Source organism: Musca vetustissima, unplaced genomic scaffold (genome assembly GCF_032173495.1).
Source record: "Musca vetustissima isolate MV318-11 ecotype Yass unplaced genomic scaffold, APGP_CSIRO_Mvet_v1 utg10841, whole genome shotgun sequence".
NCBI classification, from domain to species: domain Eukaryota; kingdom Metazoa; phylum Arthropoda; class Insecta; order Diptera; family Muscidae; genus Musca; species Musca vetustissima.
In genome coordinates, this window is record NW_026883530.1 from 415,334 (window position 1) to 421,333 (window position 6,000).

Sequence of the window (6,000 nt, forward strand, 5' to 3'; positions counted from 1 at the left end):
TTAGGGCTGCACAAAGCCATAATACCCTGACAAAATAGTTGTGTAGGGTATAAAAATAAGGATTTTCTTCATCGATTGGTTTTATCATGACACAATAAATCGGCTATATCTTCTAGAGTTCTTGAGATTTTCGCCGAGACACCGAGAATGTTCCCTTAATACATAAGGGTTCCCTTAAACGTACCCAAACTTTTCAAAATAACGAAATTGAGAGGGGCCGTTATATGGAGCTAATACGAAATGTTAATCAATGTTGATATTTTTTGATAGAAAGATTTGATACCGAATGAGAATTCAAAATATTAAATTGTAGGTTTTAGTTGAAAAAAAAAACGTCAACATGGAAACTCAACATTTCAAATTACAGCCGATTTGATTAAAAATTTTCCTATATATGGGATCGATATATCCCATTTTCAATACCAAACATCATGGGAGTGATAGCATTGTATGTGTACAATTTCAAAGTTCTATTTTTAATATTCAGAACTCCATCGTGATTTCATAAGACCGACATACAGACGAGCATGAATGAATCGACATAGAATTTTATTCTGGCCAGGAATATATATCTCTATGGAGTCTCTGGTGAATATTTGGTGAATTTTGCAATCCAATTACAATCAAATATTAGGTTGGGGGAAAATAAATCCATTATTTTTTGTGTAAATTGTTTAAAACAGTTATGGTCGATATTTAGCTCCTGGGCGATGTTACGACTGCTAACACGCCGTTTAACTTCGATAATTTTTCCGATTTTATCGACATTTTCGACGACCGGCCTACCTGTGCGAGGTGCATTTTTACATCAAAAATTCCTGAATGGAATTTACGAAACCAAAATTAGACATAATTGGCTGTTACAGTATCGGAACCATAAACACCATTCACAGTTTTAGCCGCTTGGCTTGCCTTTGTCAAAGAAAAAACCGTCAAATGTACCAAATTTTCGCTTTGTCCACTTTCATTTTTTACACCCTATAACTTACAACGGAATGTACCAAACAAAAAAACAGCAAATTATTTTTTTACTGCGAAATGTCACTCTTCCAACGGGCATAAATCTGAAATTGTTAAATCCATACTTTACGAGAAACCTAATATAATCAAATAGAACGTCCAATGGCTCTACAGACAGAATACCACAAAGTTTCACATGATAAAGGGAATTCAATGTTTTGATATAGCCGGTTAGAATTTTGCGGATGAAGTGGACAAAGACTTTTCTATGATAGTTACATAATTTACATTCTGTGGTGTAATATGTGCACTGCGGAAGGACGAACCCCCAAATTCATGTACCATTATTAAAAATGCATCTTTGTCGACTGCGGTGTATTAATCAGTATTCAAAACTAAATAATATAATGTGAAGATTGTACTATGGGCCAGGAACCAAATTTTATTTATAAAGTTATATGTTTTAAATCTGGTGACTTTGAGCTCTACACCATTAAAAGTTTATAGAATTGTGTGTCATGATTTATAGATGGCATGAGGTCAATCATCAAAATTTCATATTTTTGTGAATATAATTTATATTCGAGCAATGCTATATAACATTGAGATGTGCCAAAATTGTAACTCGAAATGATAGAACTGGTGGTTGTAATGAAAATGGAAATTGCTAGTAATTTTAATTTGATATTCATCAATATATATAACCTAGTGCCAAGCGGTGCTTGATATGTTCTCTGCCCAGAATTTGGCGAACATCTGCGACCGTTCATAATCTTAAGAGTTATTGTCGATAATATGTTAAAGGTTAAACAAAACATTTACTAACATATCATTCTGGTGATACATATTCAAAATATTAGTCTCACATTCAACCAAATTGCCTATAATTTTGTATTTTGGCACATATTCCTACCAACAATTATGCATACACCGAACTGAGTATTTTCCAAACAAATTGCTTGTAATTTAGTATTTTAAATTTTCATTGGGTGAAATCTTCGTACCAAAATATTGACTTAAACTCCGTTTGCATTAGCCTTTTTACCGTGTTAACCTACTCTATGAGGATTTATTTAACATGTTTACATTGGAATTGACAATTGAAACCCACTGGGTTAAATGTAAACGTACTATTACGTTTCGGGGTAGACCTTTTACAGGCGGACCCCACTTAAGGAAACCCCCCCCTTGTAAAGGTTTGTAACTTTGCATATATATATTTGAAGATTTAAAAAGGAAGAAAAATAATTTACAAACAATTTTTGTTGTTGTTTTTTGTGATCAAAGAAAAGTCCTTATTTTTGATGGCGGGCAAGATAACTTCTCACTGGAACATCGGAATCCGAAAATTCCAACGGTGTTAGAAAGAGTACATGTCTGGCTCTCGTATGAACTAGGATTATTGACTTCGCTCTAAAATTAACAAAATGGCGGACTTTGAATTTTTTTTTTTGGAAAATCGTCGATTTTTTACAAAAAACCAAGTTAAAAAATAAGGAAGATCTTCACCGATTGGCTTTATCCTAGTTCATACGATAGCTATATAGTCACAGAGAAACGTGTAAAAATTTGAAATCGATTGGGTTATTAGTTTTTGAGTTATCGTGCCCGCCATTCGCAAAAAAATGTTTAGAGAAAAACACGTTTAAAGTTTGAGAAGCCCTTCAGCCGTCACTTGATGCTGAAACAATAAATCGGCTATATCTTCAAGAGTTCTTGAGATTTTTACTTGAAATTTTGTAGGAACATTCTTGAATTTGTGTAGATTGGAAAAAAGTCAACAAAAAAGTTGACCCCGAGAATAGGGGGGGGTCCCCTTAATTGGTATTTTGGGAATTTTTTTCACGTTTTTCTACCAAATCGGCTATATTTCAAATTTAATTAACTTATGCCAATGTTTTTTATTTCTTCTAATTTTTAAGACGGATATTTTTGCCTTTCATTTCTATGCTGGCTTAAAAATGTATTTCTTACATATTTTTGCTTTCTATTACTGTACGACAGTGTTATTTGCATACATGTATGTACAATGTTTATTTATCTCTGGCCCTTAACTAACACTCGACTTGAAACAGAAAAAAAACACCTCCTCTTTAAATGTTTGCCTTCTGTGAGACCCTTAAACAACTTTGTTGTCGCTCTTGTCGTAGTCGTTGTTGTTGGTGTTGTTGTTATTCTCAACTTTATTATCGTTGCTTCGTATCATATGTTTTTGTTCATTCTCTCTATGTCATGGCATTTCGTGTTATCGTCGTTGTCGTTGTTCAAGTATCCCTTTTGGCCAAGTCTACAGAAATGTGTGTTTGACTGTGTGTCTCTGTGTGTGTGTGTAACTGTAAGTATGTCCTGCAAAAAATACATTATTATTTTTTGTTTCTTCTTTATTTTCTATTTTCTTGTACTGCTTGTGTATTTTTTGGGGTTTCTCTGTTACTGTTGTTGTTGCTGACTTGCTAGCTTGGTCTGACCAACTTTTATTATGTTGGCCAATAGGTATATGTTGTTAATTGGTTGCATTGTACTTTTCATTTTGCTTTCCTTTTGACATTTATTATTTCGTTTAGCCTTTTTGCTTTCACTACCATCAGTATTGTCGTCGTCGTTGTTGTTGTTATTCTTATTATTTATTTCGGTAGGAATGGGCTTTGTTTGTTGGCTGCTAGGCTATGTGGCTGACTGGATGGCTGACTGTTCGGCTGTATGGCTGCTGCCTCAGTATCACTGAGGTTCAAGTGTTTTTGTTTTCTTTTTCTTCCTGCTGCTGCTGCTGTTTTCCATTTGCAGTTTGTGGGTGTGTTAGATACCCAGCAATGTTTGTTACTTGGAGTATGTTTGCATCCGACTGAGAGATTTAGATGAATGTGTTTCTTTTTTGTGGGTCTCTGTGTATGGCTGGGCATGTATGCGTATGTGTGTTGGATGTATTTTTCGTGTGTGTATATGCCTAAATCAAAGTGACAAAGTCTTTGTTTAAATAAAATATGTGTGTGTGTGTGTATGTAAGGCATGTTGGTCCCTGTGTATATGTACACTTTCAATATTATACACACACATCTTGAGAAGCTATTTTCGTTTATATATATAAAAAAGATATATACACAGGCATACGTACGTACGTATGTGACATTTTTAGATTTTACCATATGAGTGGCAAAAACAAAAAGCCCAGCCATAATTTGCCTAAATATAATTGAATGACTGGTAGCAGAGGCGGTCGGGGGAGGTTTTCATAATGAATATTTCATTTTATCATGTTTTTTAATTATAAAACCAAATCAATCCAATTAAGATTTTAATTTAAGATGGGGGGCGAATAAATTGCTGAGGTATTCAGAATTTGGTTTTTTTTTGGTTTTAACTAATTCGAATTTTTTTGTAAATATTGAAATATGTCAATGTCCTATAATATGTTATTGGAAAATAATTATTCTTGGAATGTTGTGCTTTACGTTGTGGATTATTGAAAACTGATGAAACCAATTAAACTGGCAGGTCAAAAAAGTTGTATCTAAAATCTTTTTAGAAAGAAAACTTATTTTTTACAATATATAGGCGTGAATTTTTTGTCAGTGAAAACATATTTTTAAAGTATTTTTGGTTCTGCAGAATATTGAAAAATATTAGGTTGGGAAAAAAGAAATGCATTATGAAAATGTCGATAAATCAGTCGTAACATCGCCCAGAAGGTAAAAATCGACCATAAAACTGTTTTAAACCATTTACACAAAACTGCATTCAAAATGAAGCTCGATTGTTGGGTGCCACACCAATTAACAGCTAAACAGAATGGATCGAATTTCTATCTGCGAAGCCTTGGCGGAATGAGATCGACCCATTTCTTAAACAGGTGACTGGAGATGAGAAATGAATCACATACGATAATCCTGTGCAAAAACGATAGTGGTCAAAGAGACGTGAAGCACCTCAAACGGTGGCCAAACCGGGACTAACGGCCAGAAAAGTTCTGCTGTGCATTTGGTGGGACTGGAAAGGAATTATTTATTATGAGTTGCTCCCATATGGTCAAACGCTAAATTCTGATCTCTACTGTTATATTTAATCGACCATAAAACTGTTTTAAACCATTTACACAATGCTGGATTCAAAAAAAGCTGGATATTTGAGTGCCACACCAATTGACAGCTAAACAGGATGGATCGAATTTCTATCTGCGAAACCTTGGCCAAACGGTATGAGATAGATCAATTTCTTAAACGGATGGTGACTGGAGATGAGAAATGAATCACATACGATAACCCTGTGCCAAAACGATCGTGGTCAAAGAGACGTGAAGCACCTCAAACGGTGGCCAAACCAGGACTAACGACGAGGAAAGTTCTGCTATGCATTTGGTGGGACTGGAAAGGGATTATTTATTATGAATTGCTCCCATAGGGTCAAACGCAAAATTCTGATCTCTACTGTTAACAACTGGACCATTTAAAGATAGAAATTGATCAGAAACGGCCAGAATTGGCCAACAGGAGAGGTGTGGTGTTCCACCAGCACAACGCTAGGCCACACACATTTACAGTGACTCGCTAGAAACTTCGGAAGCTTAGTTTGGGAAGTTTTAATGCATCCGCCATACAGTCCGGACTTGGCACCAAGCGATTATTATATTTTTCTTGCATTGCAAAATTTCTTTAATGCTAAACCAGTGAGCGGAGCAGTATAGTCGGACGGAGCCGACCATATGACACCCTACACAACTACCACGAAAAGCAAACTTTCTGCAGCACTCATTTTACCGAATATAGATCAACAACTCCACTTTCTAAGTCTGCCGTATTTTCCTCGAAGTGAATTTTTACGCCATAAAACAACAAAAAAGGGTCACTTTAGGTTTTGGTTGATTCGACCCTCGGAATATTGACCGATCATCATATAAACAGACGCTCTAAGTATTTAGTCAGATCCCCTTCGCCTTGTAAAATATGTAATGTGCTGCATATAATAATTGCCTCTAGAGTGACTAGAAAATCTGACATAATTAAAATTTTCGGTTCATTGCACCCCCTGAATGAAATCTCAACTTCA